The sequence below is a fragment of the Acomys minous genome (genome assembly GCF_964271855.1).
Source record: "Acomys minous genome assembly, chromosome: 17".
Lineage (NCBI taxonomy): Eukaryota > Metazoa > Chordata > Mammalia > Rodentia > Muridae > Acomys > Acomys minous.
The window spans coordinates 48365016-48390406 of NC_140500.1; the positions used below are offsets into that span (position 1 = coordinate 48365016).

Consider the following 25391-nt stretch of genomic DNA (forward strand, 5'->3'; position numbering starts at 1 on the left):
AGTAGCTTTATCTACCTCAGAATGAAAATTGATGTATAAACAGCCTGTCTCAATTATGTATTTATTTTCGTCATTCAGTGTGGAACAAACTAAGACATTTGGGAGTCTGTTATTTCTCTCAAATTAAATGTGAACCCAGTATTGGAATTTTTCTTTTGTCTTTAGCCTCTTACTTGAGCGAATGTAATAGTTAACTTCTGTGTGAGGAAAAGGAAACAGATGGGGTGTAGCTAACAGGGCATGATAACACTAGAAGGATTTGATATGTAAAATTGGGACTTTTCAGTGTCTTCAGCTACTGTGTGTGGTAGGAAAAGAAGCAGCTGTAAATAAGTACGTATTGTCTTTATGACTGATTTGTCCACTAGCATCATAAACAGGTAAGGAAGTCTAGATTTCTTTAGTATACTCATGCTCAGACTTCCTTTTCCCCCGTTTTGTGGACCGAGTTTACATCCGCTGTTTTCTTACACATCAGTTTCGCACAGCTCGGCAGGTGCTGCCTTTCCCAGCCCATCACCCTTTGTGCGGCTTTAGATGCTCACTGTGCGTGTGTGTGTGTCCACAGCTGTGCTCTTGTCCTCTTGCTTTGTGTTTTCCTCTACAGTGTGTCTTCCTTTTTCTCCCCCCTTATATTGAAAATAGACATTTTTCTCACATAATTTATTCTAATTACAATTTCCCCTCCCTTTACTATTCCCAGTTCCTCTCCATCTCTGCCCCCCATTTAGATCCATGCCTTCTATGTCTCACATTAGAAAACAAACCTGTTTGTAAGGGGTAGTAATACAATATAGTAAGATAAAAACTAACATGTCAGAATAGGGGGAAAAAACCACACATACACACACACACACACACAGAAGGAAAAGAGCCCAAGAAAAGACACACAAAAAAGATACAGACGTAGCCTCATGTATCTGCACACTCAGCAGTCCCATAAAACCCCCGCAAAACTGGAAGTTATAATATATATGCAGAAGATCTTTAGGGTAAAAAGAGAGAAAAGCCCCAAGATATTAATAAAATAAAATAAAAAACTTAAAAAAAAAAAAGATAAAACTCTGCCTCAACCTTCACTGATGCCACTGAGCTTGTTTTCTGTTGACCATTTACTGTTGGCCGCGCAGCCTACCCTTCAAAGGAGTTTGTTTCTTTGGTGCAGTGGTTTGAGTAAGAATGGCACCCATAGCCTCATAGGTTTGAATGCTTGGTCATCAGGGAGCGGCACTATTAGGAGATGTTGGCGTGATGGAGGGAGTGTGTCACTCTGGATGGGCTTTGACGTTTCAGAAGTTCAGTCTAGGCCCAGTGTCTCAGGCCTGCCGATCCAGGCATAGAAGTCTCTCATCTTCCTGTCTAGTACCATGTCTACCTGCATTCCTCCATAATGGCTAGACCTCCAAACTGCAAGCCAGCCCCAATTAAATATTTTCCTTTATAAGTGTTGCCGCAATCATGGTGTCTCTTCGCAGTAATAGAACATTGACTAAGATACCTAGTGAGACTCCCTTGAAGAAAACTCAATTCCCTTTGCAAGTGGGCATCAGTTAGCTTCCGAGTTATGGATGGGGCACGTGTCCATCCCTCCTGTCAGCTTTAGGACCCCATGTGGTGCAGACCTGTTCAGGCCCTGTCTGTGCTGCCTCAGTGTCTGTGAGTTTGTATGTGCATTGATGTTGATGTAGAAGATCTTGTTTTCTTGGTGTCCTCCCTCCACTTTGGCTCTTACCTTCTTTATTCCTCCACTTCTCATGGTTCCCTGAGCTCTGAGGGGAGGGATGTGATGGATTCATCCTGCTTAGGACTGAGTGCTCTGAGATCTTAGCTATGTGTTTATATGTCCTCCTCCCCTATCTTTTGCAGGAGGAAACCTGCACAGAGCAAGGCACTGTTCTATGAATATAGCACAATGTCATTTGGACTCATTTTATTACTATTTAAAAAAACCAAAACAATAGTAATATTTGGTTTTCCCTAGGTCCCTGGGCTTTTCAGTCTCAGGTTCTTGGTTACCTACAAGGACACGTGTTCTTTGTTGCTATAGTTATAATAGCCAGAATTTATTTTTTTCCTTTAAGACACGGTTTGTCTGTGTAGCATTGGCTGTCCTAGACTCTCTTTGTAGACCAGGCCGGCCTTGAACTCACAGAGCTCTACCTGCCTCTGATGAGTGCTGGGATTAAAGGGTGCACTAACGTGCCTGGTTCAGCAGCCAAAAATTTTAAATATCCCAGATGTGTCTTGGCAGATGATTTAATAAAGAAAATATGGTACATTTAAACAATGATCTATTACTCAGCTGTTTAAAAAAATGAAATCATGATATTCACAGGTAAATGAATGGAAGTAAAAAAAAAATATCCTGTGTGCTTCCTGATTGCTGGGATCACAGTTGTGTATTACCACACTCAGCTGGTAAGGACATGATAGCTTTAAATAGTGACCCATTGTTTCACAAAGCATTTAAATGAAGGTTGAAGAAGATTAAAATAATAGGAGTGAGTGCAGGGCCTGGAGTATGCCAACAGGCGGATAGCCCAAGGCTTGATTTGTGCCAGGGCTAAGGCCATTCCATTCAGTGCTGTGTTCCCCATCTCCTCCTCCTTTGAGACAGGACCTTACCATGTGCCTTGGCTGACCTTGAACTTGCAGTCATCCTCTTGTCTCTGCCTCCTGAGTGCTGGGATGCTCCACTTTGTATTCCAGGTACCTTGACTGTACCTGGAATTACCACAGGTAATTACTGAATGGAAATTAATAAAAGAGCAAACCACGGAGCCCCTCTATCTGCAGTGAAAGTTGTGGTGTGTGACTTCTCTGTTTTCTGTGCTTGGGTATGCCCTTAGCTTTGGTTCAGTGTGGAAGGCAAGACCAAGGGACAGCGTTCCTGTGGGCAGTAGTGGGAGGGGAGAAGCCATGTTAGTGCTGTGGCCTGCGGCTACTCTCCCCAGGCTGGTCCTCACATCACATGCAGGAAAACAACCTTGGTTAAAATGTAGCAGTTGGTAGATCAGTTGAATCTGTTTCGACAAAAACAGCTCATTAGGTGAGAACAGCTCTTCTCCCATCAGGGCCTTTCTGAGCTCCATCAGGCCACATTATCACAGGTCCTGCCTTTTGTTCTGCTTACATTTACAAGCTTTGGATGTGTGTACATACCAGTTGAAATATGCGTGAAATATACTTATTTCAGAGCCATTTGTTTATTTAATCACTGATTCCCCTCCTCCTGGGTGGGGATGGTAGTGTGTGTGTGTGTGTATGTGTGTGTGTGTGTGTGTGTGTGTGTGGCAGATATATTCTGATATTAGTGATTAGATCTCCATCTCTGCCAGATTTTTGTTTGTTACAAGATGGGATAATAAGGAAAACACAGGAAGCCTCTGTCCCTTGCGTGGCTGTTGAGTCATTTAACAGCTGCCGAGGTCGTGCATTGGTTCGAATGCTGAGGTTGCAAGGGTGACGGAGAAGGTGACCCTTCTGAGACCATCGCTGCCTAGCAGAGGCACTGTTGCCTAGCCCACAGGAATACAGGGAGAAATAAGGCATGCCAGGAAAGGGTGGCAGTCCCTCTGTGACTGTGGTGGTTAGGGAAGCCTTCGAAAGAGGTGAAAGTGGTCTCTTTTCCTTGACTTGTTATTGAATCAAATATGTTTAATGAACAGACTTTGTTCTGACCCTAAAATAGAGACATTGGCATTCTCTCCTTCCTTTTGAGCTACAGGAAAATGATATCTCAAAATAATTGGCACCAAATTAATACTTGCTTTGAGTAGAGATGTTATAACTGCAGGGTTTGCTGTTTGTGTGTAAAGCTTGTTTCTTGTTAAAGAACAGCTGCACACTGACAAAACGGCGTAGTCTTCTCAAGACTGGGATGTTGGTATCTGTGCTCCTGACACCGCAGACAAGCATGTCTTGGTTTACTCCTATGTAGTTTAAACCTCTTTAAACAGAACACACTTTGACAAAGTTGAGACTTTCATTGACTCACACATATGCTAGTTGGTGGGAATATAGTGGCTGACATGCTTGGAGAACTTTTTTTTTTAAGACAAGGCCTCTCTGTGTAGCCCGGGCTGGCCTGGAACTCAGAGATCCTCCTGCCTCTGCCTCCACTGTGCTGGGATTAAAGGCCTGCCACCACCTCCTGGTGCCTGGGGCTTGGTGAACTCTTAAGTGCTTCTTTTGCCTTCTATCACTGAAGATTGAATTGTCTTTTGATAGTGGGGCTTGGACATAGGGCCTTGCGTATGCTAAGCAAATGTTCCGCCACTAAACTGTGGCTCTAGTCTTCGACTTAAAAAAGCACTGTAAGACAGGGAAACACCGCGCCCTCTAGGACACAGTGTCCTACCCTGTAGGTTGCTTATTTTCACTCAGAGTCAATTGGTCTCTTCCTGCATTCTTCCTCCCTAAGAACAGCACAAACTGGAGGGGTTACCACCAAAACCCTTCTTTACTGCTAGAGGTGTGGCTGACGTCCCGTTTCTGGTTGATTTCCTGTGAGCATTTCAGGAGTCCTGGTTCCTTGCCACCTCCTGCCCTGAGAATTGCAAGTTGTACTCATAAGGTGGACCAGGAATCTTAGCATGGGTGTTCTCAGTATAGAAACACACCTGCTGCTGTACAGAGGGCTTCACTGCATGGCCGTTGGGATCTCAAGGGTCGGCTTTGAACACTGAAGCTTCTGGAAAAGGCCGAGAGCTCACACTTTCCACTTAGCCAGGGCTTTCCATTGCTTTTTCTCTGACTTCTGTAGCTAAAGGCTTGCAGTCCTGCACCAAGACAAGCACTTTCCATGTGTTTAGCTCCTTTGACTTCAGCAAAGCACTTTCTTCTGGAGGAGGTTAGTGCAGTCTGATATGCAGTTATTATTTGATTCAGAAGGAAGAATTCAACTAAAAATGGGGTCCACTTATTTGTATTTGTTAGAACATTACATCCAGGCTAACATTTTCTCATCGAACTCTTATGGAACTTTTGAAAACAATGATGGGCAAAAGTTATCCCTTTATTATCTTTTTACTTTAACTTCTATTTTTAGTGATGAAAATCTTTAGAATTCAGATCAGAAGAAATTTTCTAACCTATCAGGGTTGCTATCTGTAACTTTATTCAAAAGGTGTGTGTCTGTATTGTTTATGTTTTTGTTATTGTTCTGAGACAGTCTTCCTATATTGCTTCTGCCTCAGATTCATAAGAGTTCTGCTTTAGCCTGTTGACTGCTGGGGTTGCAGGTGAGTGCACCTTGCTTAAGAAAGGATTTTTGAATGTATGAGTTTAATATACAGAATATAATCAAATCTTCAAATCTGCTTGTAGCTCTTAGGAAGTACTGATAATGTTCAGGGAGAATCTCTGGGACTTAGGGTGGTCCCCTGGGGAGGTGATGCTTAAGCTAAAGTCCAAGATGACTTTGATGAAAGAGGTAGGTGACAGTTGACTCTAGTAGAGATGGTGGTGCTGTTGGTGTGGTGGTGGTGGTGGTGGTGGTGATTGTGATGGTGGTTGGTGGTGTAGTGGTGATGGTGGTGGTGCTGTGGTGGTGTGGTGGGGGTGCTGCCATCCTGAATCAGGAAAAACAACTTTGTCAGTTTGAGAAAGGAGAGCAGCAAGACAAAAGATTTGAGAACAGTGCGAGAAGGTCTCAGCCTGGGGAGGGTAGATTCTCTAAGGGCTTATAGAAGTTGTTAAATTCTTTGGGTTTTATTATAAGAGAGATGGAGAGCTGCCTGCAGTGTTTGCTAAGACCATTCTCAGTTAGATTTTGTGTCAGCAATGCTAGATGACAGGCCATTTCCAAGGTCAGGGAGTCCGTTTGTTCTTACACAAATGCCCACACACTGGCAGAACTAGGAGTCTTCTGTTGACCTTACAAGCTACAGCTTAAGATCAAGGCTGCTTTGTGTGTCATTCATTCTCCTTGGTGTTGCAGGCTTGCTTGGGTGTGCCGTTTGCAGAGACATAGGCACAGTGAGAGAGCAAGCCCAGCTGGAAGCATTTTCCAAGTCTCTTCTTGTATTCTTGAGGTGAAGCTCCGAGTCAAAGGCCCAGGCCTTCTAGTGTGAGGATCCTTAGTGTCAAAAGTCTGAGTGTGAATCCAGGAAGGCAAATGAACTGGGAATGGAGGTTCATGCAACCCCAAGCACCCACCCTAGAAAAGAAATCGCAAACCAAAAGTGTTTCCTGGGATGTGGGACTTGGGGTGACCAAGCTAGTGAAGTTTTGTCTGCTTCTGCCTCCCAAGTGCTGGGATTCAAGGTGTGGACCATCATGTCGGGCTCCTAGTTGCCTTCTGTAGTGACCAGTGAAGCCTTGGGTATTTGAAAATGGACATATTACTCATTTCAATTAAGGTCAGAGCTGAATCCGTTAAGGTTTACATTCTGCATTATATCCCAAGTTTGTATCTGATTGATATCTGATAGTGTACACAGTGTGATGGAAAGAGATTTCACAGGATTCAGGTCTGAATTTGAATTGCTACTTTGATCTTGAACACTTTCATGCTCCTTTTGGGGGAAAGAATGGCTACTTTAGACTGCATAGTGTCAGTTTTGTTTCTCGTACACTAACACAGAGGACTTGCTCACTTCCCTTCCATTCTCCAGAGCATTTTGGGATATGAGGTTAATAACACAGAGGACCTGTTCACCAAGGCCCCATTAATAGTGAAGTAATGCCATCTCTTGATGTAGGCAATGCTACACGCAACACACTTGATATCTTGAATAATATGCTTGGCATTTATGCTGTCTAGTCTTAGGTCAACTTGACACAGTTATCTGAAAGTAAGGAACCTCAATTGAGAAAATGCCTCTGTAAGAAATGGCTATTTATTAGGCTGCTGGTCCTGGGTTCTATAAGAAAGCAGGCTGATCAAGCCATGGAAAACAAGTCAGTAAGCAGCACTGCTCCATGGCTTTTGCATCAGCTCTTGCCTCCAGGTTCCTGTCCTGTGTGAGTTCCTGTCCTGACTTCCTTCCATGATAGACTATGATCTGGATGTGTAAGCCAAACAAACCCTTTCCTCTTCAGCTTGCTTTTTGGCCATGGTATTTCCTCACAGCAAGAGAAACCCTGACTAAGACAGCATATTTGGCTCAGGTTTCCTTTTTTCTTTTTGAACTGGGAATAACAATTTGGATATACTATAAGGAGGCATAGGAGAGACTGAAAAGGAAGCTGTTCTGTGAGGGCTTCTCAGGAAGAGCCTTTCCCTTCTGCACCAGCACGTTCAGTTTCCAGGCCGACCTTCACACTGCCTTCATTTCTGACACAGCCTGTGCCTCGCACCACGTGCTATGGAAAAACATTCCTGTAGATGGTGTAAGTGATGAACTCGTAGGTTCCTGCCAGACGTTTATCCTCCTACTTAACTTCTCTCACTTGTTACCTGCCTCTTGAGACTTTGACCTCTAGCTAAGCCCTTTCTATTTCTAGGATGAGGTCTCAGGCACATTTCTTAATGGCCATGCCCTGGTTTTTCTGTTTGCACAAGGAATTTGGACTGATGTTTGCATTGGAGCCTTGCTGTGAGCGACCTCTGTATATTAATCCACATCTTATTCTGTTAGCACAATTAGATAGGTGTGTGAGCATCAGAGAATCCATCTGTGTTAAAAGCTCATTGGATGTCAGATGCTCCATTTTTATTTCTGTTGTTATTTAGATGTAGATTTCCTGCTGCATTTTATTAATTTGTAGGCTTGTTCACTCGATCATACAGTGAGTCCAATTGTGAGGCCAGTGGTGATGTGCAAAGATACAAATTGAAAATTTTTCTTGTTAGTTTTAACTGTCAACTTGATACAGCTTTCTAAGAAAGGTGTCTTTATTTCATTTTCTTTTCTATTGTATGTATACATGTCTGTGTGTATATATATTCTGTGAATGTCTGTATAAATGCATGTGTATAGGTGTGTTTGCATACATGTTTATCTGTGTACCACTTGAATGTCTGGTGCCCAAAGACAACAGAAGAGGTCACTGGATCCCTTGGTACTGAGTTACAGATAGTTATGAGTTGCCGTATATGTGTTGGGACTTGAACCTGGGGACTTTAGAACAGTTAGTACTCTTCACTGCAGAGCCATCACTCCAGTCCCAGTCCTTAGCTTTATGACAAAGCTAAGCGTGAGTATGCCAGTAAGTGAACAAGTAGCATTCCTCCCTGGTTTTTGCTTCAAGGTCTGGCTTACACTCACTCCTGTTTGAGTTTGTGGCCTCACTTCCCTCAGTGAGTATAAGCCAGATAGATCTCTTCTTCCCTAATTTGCTTTTGGTCATAGTATCTCTCAGAGCAACATAATGCAAATAGAACAAATGTAAATAGATTTATTTTTCTTTGTCTGCTATAATTGTACTGTTCAGGTTAGTGTGTAGTTTATTAATTCATCGAGCATACTTACTCTGTGTGTAGTCACTTGGTGCTGGCTAATATAACTGGAGTAGACATATCTTGGGAGGGGCTGTGAATTCTAGTGAGAGAAGACAGACAATGAGCATGTGAACAGTTTCAAAATAATGTTTCAAGTTTATCAAAGCTATGATGAAGTAAAAAAGGGGAGTGAGATAGTGAGGGGAGGGTGGGACGGGACAAATGCTGAGGGATCCTGTGGTGTGACATGTGACTGTGGGACCCTCGCAAGAAGATAGGATGCTTGGATAATAAGTTTGCTGGCTTCAGGGGACAGGATAGTGGTCATGAAAGCTGGGCTTGTATTTAGTCAGGTAGTGGAAAGAGGTCAGGCGTGGAAGCAGGTGACGTCTAAGGCACTTGGGCCCTGTAAAGGGGCGTGGGATTTGTTCTGCGGGGTCTTACTGCCTGTAGTAGAGGGATGTCAACATTCCTGGTAGAATCACTTCTTACCAGTAGCCTGTTCAAGCCTTAATCGTGTAACCCATGTTAGTTGCATCCCTGCACTCTGCATCTCCCTCTCTCACAGGACTGCAGTGTCACAGTGCGTTTGTGGTCATTTTAAAGGCTTGGTGCACATCGGTACTCCTCACAAGTGGTGTGAAGAACTTGGCTATATATTTAGCTATCAGGAACCATGTCTCCTGCTGAAAATATTGGACCAAGAGAGCGCTGAGCATAAATACAGGCCTGCTCTTGCTGTTGCTTATTTCAGAACTGTTCTTAGGTGCCAAATGTCTTCATCGTCACACAATTTATAGTAATGTAAGTAATGTGTTGGAGACTAACAAATCAAAATCTCATTTCAGACGTGTGACAGTAATGTTGTGTTGACTTATTGTTTCATGTGTTAGATTTCTGATAAAATTACTAGAACACTTTCTTGAAAGGAGTACCAGGAAGACATCATATACCAGCCTTCTGTACCTTCTAACTAGTAGGGATCCAGCAGTAAATTGTTAATTGTGTTAGAATGGCAGAGTGCCTCAGTTAAGACCACTCAGCAGCATACATTTTTTGGAGTAGCAAACAACTTAAAGTGTTGTGATGCTTAAAAGAAAACACAGAGACCAATTTTAGTTTATATTTATTGTTATGCAGTTTTTTGTTATTAAAGGCATTTTCTCAATAATAACCAGATGCGTAACAGAAGCAGTTGCATGAAATTTTCATTTTTATGCATCATATTGAAGATCTTAGACAAAGCTTATTGTGTGTTATGGAAAGTGAAATGGTCTTTTCCTGGTCTGAACAGCTGCGTGGAACAGAATGCTAACATCATCTCCTGTCTCCCAGTGACCATCTGTTTTTAAGGGGGTTTGACAGGTAATTTATTAATTTTGTTTTAGTGAAATCTTGGTAATTGTACAAAGAGCCTCCATTTTTGGAAAGCACTGCAAAGCGCTGACATTTTCCTGGCCTTCTAAAGGCAGGTGTCATCGTTAAGCATCTCATGCTGTAAGCTGGTGTCGAGGGGCATTGCTGCAATCCCTGCCCCTGGGAGGGGGAGGCAGCAGATTCAAGCTCCTCTTTCCTCCTTTACTCACTCACTTTGCGGTGCCTGTGGTGCCTTGAGACCCTGTCTCAAAATGCAGCTGTGTTGGTAGAGTGCTTGCCAAGTGTACACAGGCCCGACTTGGGTTCCCAGCACCACCCATAACCCCTCACCTCGGAGGTGGAGGTAGGCGCATCAGAAGTCCATGGCCAGCACTGGCTCTACCCTAAGTGAGTTTGAGGCCATCCTTGGCTGTATGAGATAATCTCTTCAAAAAACAAAACAAACAAGCAAACACACTCCTCCCATTCATCTTTTTTCATATTTCTAATGGACAAAAGTTTTTCCAAGGCAGCATACTGAAGTATGGGTATTAGTGATATCTTTGAAAACTATGCCTCTTGTTTGGGGACAGATTTAGTAATATTAATTATATAAGTAAGAAGCAATTTACTTAATTTTTCCTTTAATTTTTTCAAGTCACCTCAAGTTGTTTATGTTGTCTTTCAGTGTGTGTGTGTGTGTGTGTGTGTGTGTGTGTGTGTGTGTGTGTGTGTGTGTATTGACCTAGGGACTCACTAAGTTACATAGGCTATTCTTAAATTTGGAAACCATGGAATTCTTGAACTTGTGATTTTCCTACTCAGCTTTCCTAGTAACTGGGATTACAGGCCTGTCCTGCCATACCAGCTTTTCCTTGCCTTTTTAATATAAAAGTTAAGCATACCAAATAAGCTGGAACTTCTTTCAAACTCTGTCCTCCTCCAGTCCAGCTGTCACTGCACTTTCTGAGGGTCCTCCTGGTGTCTTCTCACACTTGGAAGAGATGTCAGCTCTTTTTCACATTCATTTGTCACTTTTAAGGCTCCACTGAATTACCCAGACGGAATGCATTACGAAAAGAAATGCCATGTTATTATGCTGACTGCAGACACAGTGTGGGAATTCTCTATGATAGGCCCTTACTCATGCCTTAATACTTTATTTATTCCAGTGTGCTTAGCAAGGCAGCTTGGCCTTGTTTCTCTCTAGGTACACGAGATGGCTGGAAATAGTGCCACCTGTTTTCATTTGGGAAGCTTAAATGGTTTTAAGATGAGTGATCATGCTGAGTGAAGAGCGTGGAGCGTCATCACTTCTTTCTCTGCCTCTCTTTCACCAGGTGCTACTAGGAGACTTAATCATTTTTAGCTCAGGTCCCTGATCTGTAAAATAAGGTTTGTAACAGTTTCTTTTCTAGTTTATTGGAGTAGCAATAGAATAAGAAGTGAATGTGTGTGTTTTATTAGATGGCATTTGCTGAGTGTGGCTTTTCAAAGGGTGATACTTAATCAGTTACAAACACTTTTAATTATATCTCCGTTGTCTCTGAGGGTGCTTTTGTTGGGAGGGTGCCAGGGATGGGTTAGTTAAAATCAGTGACCACAGGAAATGGGACGTCCCTCCCATGAGGGGGAGTACCCACCCCAGGATCTGTGGGCCAGGCTGGCCTCTTAGAGCAAATGGTGGTCCCTCCACCTTGTCTAGTTACTTCTGTCTCTGAAACTAGTTAATGTCAGATTTTGCATTTGAACCTAGGCTTGTCTGAGCTTCTGTCCCATTTACCAGACAAGGTGTTACCTTCAAACTAAAATAACTGGAGTACCTTCTAGAATGTTGAACATTTGAGAAGCTCAACTAATAGAGCAGATAAAAACATGAGAAGCTAGAGACACACATATCTTCTTAAAGTACTCATTAAGGAAAGAGGCCTCCCAGCGGGTCAGGAGCACCACGGGTATTGGCAAGGGCACATTAATTGGCTGCCTGCGACTGACTTGGCGTATTGGATTTTGCGGCGAAACTTGCTTATTTCTGATTGCTCGAAATCAATGAATCTCGTTAATCTCTCTTCCTTCCTTTCTCTTCCGCATCTCTCTGATTCTCTTACTCCTCTCACTCCCCTTTTATTTCTTCCTGCCTTTCCTCTGTCCCTTCCCCTCCTGCCCCTCTCTCCCTTCCTTTCTTTGTGAGTGTGTGTGACTGTGTGTGCCTGTATGTGAGTGTGAGCACTCGTGTGCCTATGTGTGTGAATGTCAGACAACAGTCTTGGGTATCAGTCTTTGACTTTCGCCTTGTTTGACACAGGGTCTCTTGTTTACAGCTGACTGCACCAGGCTAGCTTCCTTCACTTCCCCCTTTTTCTATTTACAGAGGCAAGTTCCTCTTCACTTCCTCTTCCTCTTTCTACACAGGCCCCTCTTCACTTCCTCTTCCTCTTTCTACACAGGCTAGCTCCTCTTCACTTCCTCTTCCTCTATCTACACAGGCTAGCTCCTCTTCACTTCCTCTTCCTCTTTCTACACAGGCTAGCTCCTCTTCACTTCCCCTTCCTCTATCTACACAGGCTAGCTCCTCTTCACTTCCTCTTCCTCTTTCTACACAGGCTAGTTCCTCTTCACTTCCCCTTCCTCTTTCTACACAGGCTAGCTCCTCTTCACTTCCCCTTCCTCTATCTACACAGGCTAGCTCCTCTTCACTTCCTCTTCCTCTTTCTACACAGGCTAGCTCCTCTTCACTTCCTCTTCCTCTTTCTACACAGGCTAGCTCCTCTTCACTTCCCCTTCCTCTATCTACACAGGCTAGCTCCTCTTCACTTCCTCTTCCTCTTTCTACACAGGCTAGCTCCTCTTCACTTCCCCTTCCTCTATCTACACAGGCTAGCTCCTCTTCACTTCCTCTTCCTCTTTCTACACAGGCTAGCTCCTCTTCACTTCCCCTTCCTCTTTCTACACAGGCTAGCTCCTCTTCACTTCCTCTTCCTCTATCTACACAGGCTAGCTCCTCTTCACTTCCTCCTCCTCTATCTACACAGGCTAGCTCCTCTTCACTTCCCCTTCCTCTATCTACACAGGCTAGCTCCTCTTCACTTCCTCTTCCTCTTTCTACACAGGCTAGCTCCTCTTCACTTCCCCTTCCTCTATCTACACAGGCTAGCTCCTCTTCACTTCCTCTTCCTCTTTCTACACAGGCTAGCTCCTCTTCACTTCCCCTTCCTCTATCTACACAGGCTAGCTCCTCTTCACTTCCTCTTCCTCTTTCTACACAGGCTAGCTCCTCTTCACTTCCCGCTCCTCTTCACTTCCTCTTCCTCTTTCTACACAGGCTAGCTCCTCTTCACTTCCTCTTCCTCTTTCTACACAGGCTAGCTCCTCTTCACTTCCTCTTCCTCTATCTACACAGGCTAGCTCCTCTTCACTTCCTCTTCCTCTTTCTACACAGGCTAGCTCCTCTTCACTTCCCCTTCCTCTATCTACACAGGCTAGCTCCTCTTCACTTCCTCTTCCTCTTTCTACACAGGCTAGCTCCTCTTCACTTCCCCTTCCTCTATCTACACAGGCTAGCTCCTCTTCACTTCCCCTTCCTCTATCTACACAGGCTAGCTCCTCTTCACTTCCTCTTCCTCTTTCTACACAGGCTAGCTCCTCTTCACTTCCCCTTCCTCTTTCTACACAGGCTAGCTCCTCTTCACTTCCCCTTCCTCTATCTACACAGGCTAGCTCCTCTTCACTTCCTCTTCCTCTATCTACACAGGCTAGCTCCTCTTCACTTCCTCTTCCTCTTTCTACACAGGCTAGCTCCTCTTCACTTCACCTTCCTCTATCTACACAGGCTAGCTCCTCTTCACTTCACCTTCCTCTATCTACACAGGCTAGCTCCTCTTCACTTCCTCTTCCTCTATCTACACAGGCTAGCTCCTCTTCACTTCCTCTTCCTCTATCTACACAGGCTAGTTCCTCTTCACTTCCTCTTCCTCTATCTACACAGGCTAGTTCCTCTTCACTTCCTCTTCCTCTATCTACACAGGCTAGCTCCTCTTCACTTCCTCTTCCTCTATCTACACAGGCTAGCTCCTCTTCACTTCCTCTTCCTCTATCTACACAGGCTAGCTCCTCTTCACTTCCTCTTCCTCTATCTACACAGGCTAGCTCCTCTTCACTTCCTCTTCCTCTATCTACACAGGCTAGCTCCTCTTCACTTCCTCTTCCTCTATCTACACAGGCTAGCTCCTCTTCACTTCCTCTTCCTCTATCTACACAGGCTAGCTCCTCTTCACTTCCCCTTCCTCTATCTACACAGGCTAGCTCCTCTTCACTTCCCCTTCCTCTATCTACACAGGCTAGCTCCTCTTCACTTCCCCTTCCTCTTTCCTCTTCCCTTTCATTTGTGGAGTGGGAGGTCTGTTGCGTACAATCTTAGTCTTTCTAGGCTTTTCAGTTTCAGTCAGTGGTTCAGCTTCTGCCCTGTGCATGTGGATTGGGAGGTTTGACTCACTGGCTTAAGCTTCTTTGGAGGTCTACCTCAGAACAGGTAGAATTCTATGTCTTCTTTACAGAAACCACACCACACCACACCACACCACACCACACCACACCAGCTCCAGGCAGGCACGTGCCTTGGGTTGTCAGGTGACACTTAGGTCAATATAGCAGGATCAGGCTACAGGACAAGAGGGTAGAGCGAGGTCTGACTGGGGCCTCGGGAGTAGAGATTGGATAGGACTTTGTGTGCTATCAAATGCAGACATATAGTTAACATGAAGGAGAAGAACATTATGCAGACATGGTATTTATTTTTTTAATTTCACAAAGCTAAGTTATAGTTTATATCACAAGATACCCACATCAGATGTACATCTCTGTGACCTGTACTAAATGTCAAGTTATACAATCCTCACCATCCTCCAGTTTGAGAACAGTGCTCTTCTCCAGGAAGGTCCCCCATGGCCGCTTACTGCTAATGGTGCTATCTCCTTGTTCCAGATGACTGTGCATGCACTTTCTGTCCTTCCTGATTTGTCTTTTTCCTTCTCTTCTCTCTGTCCTCCTTGCCCCCACTTTTTATTTTCTTGCCTCTTCTTTCCTCTTCTGCTTTTTGAGACAAGGTCTTAGAACTGACCTCAAATCTGTCTTTATGCTTCTACCTCTCAGATGGGGAATTAGAGCTGTGTGCTACTTAATGCAAGTGGCAGGCCCTTAAGCAGTGTCATATAACGTGTGGCCTTGGTGGCTGGCTCTTTACTCTCAATATACTGTTACTAAGGGTCATGTTGTTGAATGTATTGGTCAGTTGTTCTTTAAGTTGTTGATGGCATGTGATTGAGGGCAGAACACACCTTTTATCCATCTGCCACTTGGTGAATACTTATGTTCTTCCAAATTTATAGCACTTGTGGTTAATGCTTCTATGAAGGTCTATTTTTGAGATTTGTTTTTAAAAACTGCAACATTTTGTGTGTTTTTGTGTTTGGTTTTGTATATGTCTGCAGTGCCCACAGAAGCTGGAGGAGGGATTCGGTGAGTTGCCATATGTAGGTGCTAGGAATTGAACTCCTGTGGAAAAGCAACATGTGCTCCTAACTGCTGAACTATCTCTGCAGTCCTGAATTGTTATGCAGGATATATATTATTTCTTCCGGGTATTGAGATAGGCAAAATTGTGCTCTCAGGAGCTGGCATCACACCTGTGGTATGTGACATTGTGAGCCGAAAAGGACTCTGCGAATGCAATGGAAATTACTAATCATTTGACCTTGAGATTGGGAGATTGTCCCAGCTTAACTAAGGGGAGCAGTGGAAGAATTCAGAGAAGTCTAGAGCTTCAAAGCAAGTAGAGGAAGAGAAGGGCTCAGTGGGCTGTACCGACTTGAAGAGATGGAGACCTTGGTCCCACAGCTGTGAGGACCACGATGCTTCCAGGGACCACTGAGATTGGAGGAGGACTGTGAATCCCAGAGGAGGGTAAACGTCCTGGCCAACAGCTTGGTTTGTTTAGCCTGTGCAGACTGTCCCGTCGCCACACTTCTGACCTACACGCTTTATCGTGTAACAAAAGACTTTGGAGGCTGTTTTAAGCCATTAAGCTTCAGGTAATTTGTTATAACAGCAAGAGTAAAAAATACAGACAGACCTTAGGAGTTTAGTGATAAATTCCATTTTAAGAAACTTTGCACTATATTGAGCAAAGCACTAACGTTTCCAAAGGACATGCTATGGTGGAGTGTGCCAGTGAAGAGGCAGGACAGTACCAGGAGAGCACCAGGCAGGGTATGGCAGGCAGTGACTGTCTGACCAGGCTGGAATCAGCAGGGCCATGGGTGGAACAGGAGGTAGAGGTGGCATGGTGGGCAGTGACAGGGCAGGTGGTGGCATGGTGGGCAGTGACAGGGCAGGTGGTGGCATGGTGGACAGTGATAGGGCAGGTGGTGGCATGGTGGGCAGTGACAGGGCAGGCGATGGCATGGTGGGCAGTGACAGGGCAGGTGGTGGCATGGTGGGCAGTGACAGGGCAGGTGGTGGCATGGTGTGCAGTGACAGGGCAGCTGGTGGCATGGTGTGCAGTGACAGGGCAGGTGGTGGCGTGGTGGGCAGTGACAGGGCAGGCGATGGCATGGTGGGCAGTGACAGGGCAGGCGATGGCATGGTGGGCAGTGACAGGGCAGCTGGTGGCATGGTGGGCAGTGACAGGGCAGCTGGTGGCATGGTGTGCAGTGACAGGGCAGCTGGTGGCATGGTGGGCAGTGACAGGGCAGGTGGTGGCGTGGTGGGCAGTGACAGGGCAGCTGGTGGCATGGTGTGCAGTGACAGGGCAGCTGGTGGCGTGGTGGGCAGTGACAGGGCAGCTGGTGGCATGGTGGGCAGTGACAGGGCAGGCGATGGCATGGTGGGCAGTGACAGGGCAGGTGGTGGCATGGTGGGCAGTGACAGGGCAGGTGGTGGCATGGTGGACAGTGACAGGGCAGCTGGTGGCATGGGGGAAGGCTATAGTCTTGTATAAGAGCCCATAGTAAATGCACAGCCCAAACTGGTGGCAGGCAGACGCTGAGGAAAAGGTTTATAGCTGACTCAGGGATAAACAAATGCTGCTATATGGTATTTTCTGCTTTATCAGCACATACAATTAACCTGTAGAGACAATCTAACTACCAATGAGAGTTCATGGGAATTTTACAGACACAACCAACCATAAATAAATAAACTCCGAGTGGCTTTGAGGGAAAATAATATGCAATATATTCGAGGATGAGATTTATGGGCAGGGACTGCCACTGTACAGAAATGGGTTAGAAATGAGGTGCTTATGTATGTCATGCTTTCTGCAAACTTTCTTAAGTTCTTTCTAAGTATAAAATTTTCAAATTACTCAAGGGCAGACTTGGTTGGAGATGTGAGAAATAACAGTGGTTCTTGCTTAAATACTCTTTTGGTCAAGGTCTTATGTGGCAAAGGCTGGCATTGAAATCAGTATTGTAGCAAAGACTTGTCCTGAGCTCTTGATTCTCCTGCCTCGACTTCCCTAAGCTGCAATGAGAGGTATGCACCACTACACACGCCTGTTCATTTGATGTTTATAATTTGAGTACTGTGAGTTCAAATGTAGTACTGAAGGGGCTGGAGAGATGGCTCTGCAGTTGAGAACACTCGCTGTTCTTTTGCAGGACCATTTCAGATCCTGGCATTCACATCAGAAGGCTCATAGCTGACTGCCTGTAAGTCCAACCCAAGCTGCTCTCTTTTGGCCTGTGTGGGTACTCAAGCACACATGGCATATGCACACATGACCACAGAAATAAATATTAAAAGAAATAGTTTTTCAGATTTTAAAAAATGAATATTATTTTAATTATTCTCTACCTCCATATATGCACACATATTCTCCATTCTCTCTCTCTCTCTCTCTCTCTCTCTCTCTCTCTCTCTCTCTCTCTCTCTCTTACGTGCGCGCACATACACACACACACACACACACAGACACACACACACACACACACACACACACACACACACACACACACACAGTTAATCTCACTAGGTAGCCCTGGCTCCCTCTTTAGAGCAGGCTGCCACATCTTTCTTCTGCCTCCCAAATACTGGTATTAAAGGGTTGGACCACACACCCGTCCATTTGTACATCTTAAAAGCTTATCTAATGCTTCTATATTGCAGACTTTATTCTTGGCATACTGAACTCTACCAACTAGCTTCCTCTTACCTCTGGATCTTTATAATCATTGTTTTCTCTTTTGGTTCTTTTTTTAAAAACACTTGTTTATTATTATGTATATAGTGTTCTGTCTTCATGCACACTAGAAGAGGGATTCAAATTCTGTTATAGATGGTAGTGAGCCAGCATGTGGTTGCTGGGAATTAAACTCAGGACCTTTGGAAGAGCAGGCGGGCGCTCTTAACCACTGAGCCATCTCTCCAGCCCTCTCTTTTGGTTCTTTAGTGTTCACATTCCCCTCATTGGGTAGTACTTCCCGGAGCCTCTCTGTCCTTCTGTGTTTGAGTTGGGCATCTCTTTGGGATGCTGTGTATGGTCAGTTCACATTTACAGTTTTTATCTATGTCTGCTTTTTTTTTTCCTTGCTTTCCTAAGTACAGTTTGAACTTCAGAAGGGTTCAAGGCTCACAGTTGCTTCTATGGTATAAAGTACTTGTCATGGGGACGTGCTTAGTAAATATTGATTAAATTAAATCAAAGGGGCACAGCTGCTGCTTGAGTGTACATCTCTTTTAGAAAAAGCTGAATTTTTACTCTGTGGAGAAAGAGTAAGTTGTCCAGAGAAAGTCACTTGCTATTGGCAGGTTTGTTATCCTTTTTACAAAAAGCTGGCATAAGGGAGCTTGTTATGCTGTGCACAGATGTGTGCTCACACCTGATCACCATAGTTTTCTGGGTAAAGGACATAGCTATGTGTAAACCACCTTTTACCTTGTGCCTTCTTAATTTGGCTGCATTCCTGAAGTTTGCTCTTGAGAAATGATTACTATGGGAACACTGAAGAAAGTGTTATCCAACATCTTCATGTGCCTTAGTAAGGTAACACAGCTCCCACTCCCACCTACCAACACCCCCGGCTGCAATTATACACAGAGATGTGTGCCTGAGAAGCATGTTCACTGGGAAAAGGACTGGATGGCCAAGTATTGAGAGGATAAAATTCTCTTCAGAAGTTAGCAGGCGTCACAGTGCAAGGAACTGTGAAGGTGGGGAGAGCCTTGGTTTCAGCTCCTCAGACTCAACCAAATATCCAGGTCATAGTTACAGAAGGCCTTGCCCAGGCTTCCGCTAAGTTCTTGCAAACAGTTCAATTTTATTTGACATTTATTGGGCCATACTTGACTTTTCTGAGTACAGCTGGCATTTTTTCCCCCTGACAACTGAGTTGTGAAGCTATGATTGACACTCTATAATGTTAAGCTCAACTTGCTTCAAAATCAGGCAGTGGTGTTGGAGGAAGAGCCACCCCCAATTCTGTGATCCATTCATAGTATTCTTACCCAGGGACTAGAGAAAATGGTTAAACAGAAGATGGTTTCTGCTGGTCACTGGGATCTCAGGCTCTCTGTCTGAGCACGTCTTTGGCCTGCCTGTACACCTGAGAAGGTCCTCCGCATGGACAACCAGATGCAGCTGCTTTGAAATTGTGCATGCTTTGACTTTTTAGCACCTTTTCTCATTTCAAATACACACACACACACACACACACACACACACACACACACACACGCACACACACACACATGCACACTGTGTGCGCATGCGCTCCTGCTTCTAAACAGTCAAATTCATAAAAGAACAGCTGGAGTCCCAATGTTAACCTTCTCAGTTTCCTTTGTAGCCTTTAGTCTTGGCTTCGAATGTAAAGACACTTACAGCCAGCCAGAGTGTACTGCTATAGATCTCTGTATTATTAGTGTGTGTGTTTGCACATATATACATATAAACATATGCAGAGTTCTTATCAGTTACCCCTGAACTTACTTGGATTTTGCCTCTATTATAAACAATACCCCACGAATCACCTTAGGCTGCAGGCCCTTAGTCTACCAATTGTAGTTGTACTGGCTAGTTTTATGTCAGTCAATATGTCACATGCTACCGTCATCTGAAAAGGGGAACATTAAATGAGAAAATATCTCCACAATATTGGGCTGTAGATAAGCCTTTGGGGCATTTTCTTAATTAGTAATTGATGTGGGAGGGCCCAGCCATTGTGGGTGGGGTCATCCCTGGGCTTGAGGTTCTGGGCTCTATAAGAAAGCAGGCTGAGCCAGCCACTGAAGAGCACCCCACCACGGCCTCTGCAACAGCTCTCGCCTCCAGGTTCCTGTCCTACTTGAATTTCTTCTCTCTGCTTTTGATGATAAACTGTTACATCGAACTGTGAGGAAAATTAGCCCTTTTCTCCCCAAGGTGTTTTATCACAGCAGTAAACTGTAACTTAGGCAATAGTGCCACAGAAGTGGGCGTGCTGGTTGCCTCGTGCCAGAATGGAAAGTCTTCTGATTCTTCCGTCTTTGAGGATGGCTTCCAGAGTTAGTGGCTGGCTGTTTTCTTACATGAGCTTGTATGTCGTTAATCTGGCATTTAACCCCCAAAACCATACTGTTGCCTAGAACAGCACTTATCCAAGCAGGGCTCTTCTGTGGCAGTAGCTCTCAAGTTGTGGGTCGCAACCCCTTTGTGGGAGGGGTCTTGTATCAGATATTCTTCATATCTGATAATTTTATTATGATTCATAACAGTAGCAAGATTACAGTTATAATTATGATATAGTAACAAAAATAATTTTATGATTGGGAGTCACCACAGCATGAGGAACTGTATTAAAGGACCACAGTGTCAGTAAGGCTGAGAACCACTGTGGTGTAGTTCTAGAGAATTTTCTGATCTATTAGTTATTTTGGACTTGAAGATTGAACCCTACATCCTACAGATGCTCAGCATACGCTTGACTAGTGAGCTATACTTCAGCCTCATTATAGCATTTACATTCATAAGACCCAGCTAACTGCTTATTTTACCTCTTCCTTTACCTCCGCGTCTACCCTATAGGCTTTCCAAGGACTTGCACAGCTTCCTTTCGATTGTGCCTATTATCCAAAGCCATCCATATGATACTATAAACAAATAAAAACCCAGTAGCATTTTTTAGTGGAGGAAATTTCCACTTGTTTTTCTTATAAGTGTCCCAATTCCTGTGTATGGACATTTTTTAGGGCTTCTTTTGTTATTATTACTGAGTATGTTTTATAGATTCTTTAATAATAATCTCATACATGTACATGGTATGTCATCATGTGCACCTCTAATTCCCTCTTTATTTTCCCATGACACCTCTCAGGAAGACCACTTCCACCTTCCATTCATCATATATTATCTTTTCCTTCCTTCCTTCCTTCCTTCCTTCCTTCCTTCCTTCCTTCCTTCCTTCCTTCCATCTGTTCCTTCTCTTTTGTTACTGTACAGAGTACAGTTAGTGCTGCCTGCTGGGATGTTAAATGGTTTTGGTGTGTTGATCTTGTGCAGGTAACCATAGGGGCAGAGAGTTCTTGAGAGCAATGGTGATGTCACCTTCAGAAAACATCATTTCACATCATTCCTCCCTATCCTCTGGCTCTTAAATTCTTCCTTCTCTCTTCTGAGATGTGCCTGATCCTGTGGGGTAGGATTTGATATAGATGTACCTTTTATGAGTGAGAACTTAGCAGTTACTCTCAGCGCATTTACTAGTTAGGAGTCATCGTACTAGCTTGCCCACTGCAAAAAGGAGCTTCTCTGATGAAGGCTGAGAGCAACACTAGTCTATAGGTGTAAACACCAATATTTAGAAGACAATTTGGCAACATTCCCAGTTAGCAAAACAGCGCTAGTAGATTCCCTCTAGGGCCCAACATCCTAGATCATGGACAATTTACCAGGTTTACAGTACTAGGCGTGTACTCCTTTCTATGGCGCAAGTTTCAAATCTTATCAGAGGGTGATTGTCTGGCCCTATAACCTTTATTCCACTATTGTACCAGTGGGCACATCTTGTCTGTCAGGTTGGTACTAGGGGTTCACCAGTGAGTAATGCTATTGATGGTTTTTCTCTTTTATCAGCCTACACAACATCTTCTGCCACTGTAAAAGCTAGCTGTAAGAAAGGGAGTTTGCAGGTCAGTTCCAGATTGATTTCTCTGTTTTGTAACTAGAGTGTTTTGTCTCCAGCAATAGAGTCTTACCATTTAGTTATAGTGGCCAACCAAGAGCAATGGTAACAGCCTGCATTGTTTGGGGAGCCTCTGGAACCTCCTTGACAAATAGCTATAGGGAGGTACCCTAATTAGGATTGTGATTTCTTCTGTGGGAAACTTTGCCCACCTATGCAGAGGACTTATATTTACACTTAAAAAATTGCATTTTATAATTAGCTTATAAAATAATGGGTTCCTATAGGGTTTAAAAAATATTTTTAGTTAACTGACCCTATTCCCTCTTTACTGTTCTTTTCATAAATGAGAACAAGTAAGTAAATGTTACTCTGTTTTCTCATGTTTCTGCTTGACTTTTTAGCCAAATATCTTTGTGTATTTAAATGTTCTTCATCATTTTACATCAATCAGCATCTTTTTATGCTGTTCTGGAGAATTCATTCTTCCTAAAACTTTTAACCTCTGAGACACTGTAGGTAATCATTGAACACTGATACCCATTGGGTTTTATTTGAGAAGTTGATAGTTACTTTACAGCTTTTCTAATGTTGCCAGCAACAAAAGAAAATGAAATAAAACATAGGCACAGGACTGGTGAGCATGGTTTTTGCTCTATCTCTGGTTTCTCTCATATTTTTTGTGACTTGGGGAATACCCATCACGTCCTAAAGCTCTTTGCCATAGGTGACACTAATAAAATGTTCTGTAAGTCTTACAGTGTATGATAGCGGGTCGGAGTTTCGTGATTACAAATGCTTTTCAGAAATTATAAAGTAATGGAGAAACAGAAAGTTTCATTGTTTTCTAAGAAAACATACCAAGAACCAGTCAAGCTACGGGGAGGCGGAGATCCAAGAGGTGGAGGGTCCACATGGGAGACCTAAGATTTAGTCAGTGACTAGTGGAGACGTTTGTAGAAATAATGGACTAGGAGTGAGTGGGAAAATGGTGAAGTAAGCTTCTGCTTAGGGAGGAGACGCAATCTGTATTTCAGTGCCAAGGAAATGCTGGCAAGTGGCTGATAGTTGGTTCAGTAGATGGTTTGGCATCTTGACATTGCAGTACATGCCTGCAGGAATGGCAAGTGGCAGTAGAGAGAAAACTTGCTGTTACTGGGGATGGGTGACACTCAAGTGCTAGGTGCCATGTTGAATGCTTTCATGAGTATACTTCATATTTGTGTAATTTGAACATGACGTATTTTGGAGATAGGTATTCTGGTATAGTTCTAGGTCTGCTGAACACATGGCATTAAGTGAGTAGTATATAGCAGTGGTGGAATAGCAGCTCTCTCACCATTGGTCCTAGAGGCCAGAAGTCTGACACTGATGCCTTGGTAGCCTTGTTCCGTTTTGGAAACTCCATGGGAAAATGAGTTCCTGGCACCATGGTGTCCCTTGATATGCAGGTGCATAGTTCCTATCTCTGCTTCTGTTTTTACACTGTTGTGGGACGCTTTCTGGAGTGCCCACTCGGACACCAGTGAGAGTGGAAGAGGGGAGATGTCGCTGGTAGACTGAAGCCAAGGCAGCTCCCGAAAGGCCGCTGGTCCACTATGCGTTCTCATTTTGTTCTCTAAACCCATAAGGTGGGGGCAGTCAAGCAAGTAACCAAACAGGCATGATTTTACACACAAGTGTGTATAGCCAGCGGGCTGTTAAGGGCAATGACTCTTTGGTCCAGCTATTTCTCTGGGTCTTTCTGTTTCAGCCTGCAATTAAAGTCATGCTTGGCAAATAAGCAGTACTTTCAATTAAATCACTAAATAAATCAACACATCAGTTTTTAGTTAATTGGTCTTTTCTACCTCACTTTAGTTCAACATCCTTATTACCTCTGTTTTTTGAGGTCTCAGGTCTCCATCTTTTTCTTATGAGGGCAGTAATCACTGAATTTCAGCAGTCTAGTGTGATCTCACCTGGAGGTCTTTAACTTAGTGCAAAGGCCATCTTCCAAGTGTGCTCACATGCACAGGGTCTGGGTAGACATGTTTTGGAGAGCTATGACTCAAACCAGTGCAGACAGTAACAAGTAAACAGCCTGGTAAGGTACAGACTGGGTATGTAAGCCTTGGTTAGGGTATAAAACAGGGTGATCTACTCCTTGTCCTACTTAGCTTTTATTGTTAACTTGACAGAGCCTCATCATCTGATTGGCCTGTGGGCACGTCTGTGGAGTTATCTTGATTGTCTTCATTGCTGTAGGAGGGCCCAGCTCAATGTGGGCTGCCCTATTTCCTGGGCAGGTGATCCTGGGATATATGAGGAAGCAGGAGTTAGTGAGCCAACTAGTAGCATTCGCCAGAGTTTCTGCTTCCGGTTCTTGAGTTCCTGCCCCGACTTTTCTCAGTGATGGATTGTTACTTGGAAGTGTAAGCCAAGTAAACCCTTCCTGTCCCTAGTTGCTTTGAGTCATGGCACTTGGTATAGCATCAAAGGAGAAACTAGAACATTCCTGAAAGGAGACCATCCTATTTATTTTCTGGTGTTGTACTATTTCTTGTTTGTCATTTTAGATTCATTATTGAGGCAGTTTTGCAAGTGCAGCCCAGGCTGGCCTGCAGCTTACCTTGTAGTTCAGGCTGGCTATCTACATACGGCTCACCATTCTTAGCTTCCCAAGGGCTGGCATTACATGTGGGCACCACCATGCCTGGTTAGCATTGGGGCTTATGTATAGATTCTTGAGCATCCATGTTACAGATGGGGAAACAGATTGCCTAAAAGCACACATCTGGCAGTTTGAATAGAATACAGTGCTGTTCTGTTTGACTGCAAAGCACTTGGGCTTAAGTCATGCACTCAGCAGAGTAAGACCATAGTCCTCTGGGAAAGGCCAGGCATAAAGTCAAGGCTCAGCGTCCCTTCCTCTGTCTGCTGACACGAACCAAGGCAAATGGTGGTGGTGTGTCCTTTTATGTGCTGTTCTCTTTGAATGTGGAAGAAGAAAAAATAGTGGGGACATTAACTCTGTGTTCTTCATCAAGTATGACTTAAGTGTTAGAATGCACTTAAGGAATTAAAATGCAAAGATGGGAGCCTGGAGAGGTGGCAGGCAATTAGGAGCATTTGCTGCTCTCTCAGAGAACCGGGGTTCGGATCTCAGGATCTGCATGACAGCTCACAATCAGGACATCTGATGCTCTTTTCTGTCCTTTATGGGCAGGACATATGTGTAGTATACATGCATACATTTAGACAAAACATTCACATATACAAAAAAAAAAACTTAAAACAAGTAAAGTTGGAAAATATGGCCTTCTGCAGTGGTGACGATCAGATCCAGGACCATCATGCCGGGGGAGTGCTTTCTCATCCCCCAGCCCGGGCTCGTCTCGAAGAGTAGCGTCTGTTGTTCTTAAACTAAGAATGAAGAGGTTTCTCAGAGATTGCACGTGCTGGTGTGCCGTCATGAAGAGCCAGTGTAGAATTCCTTGCCCAGTGTTTAACTC

At 44.1% G+C, this 25391-nt stretch overlaps 1 protein-coding gene across 1 annotated transcript in view; it reads left to right on the forward strand.

Moving 5' to 3' along the window:
• The window catches only part of SUCLG2 (succinate-CoA ligase GDP-forming subunit beta), a 257002-nt gene that overhangs the window by 69441 nt on the left and 162170 nt on the right, over positions 1-25391 (forward strand). The gene's annotated exons all lie outside the window — the stretch shown is intronic.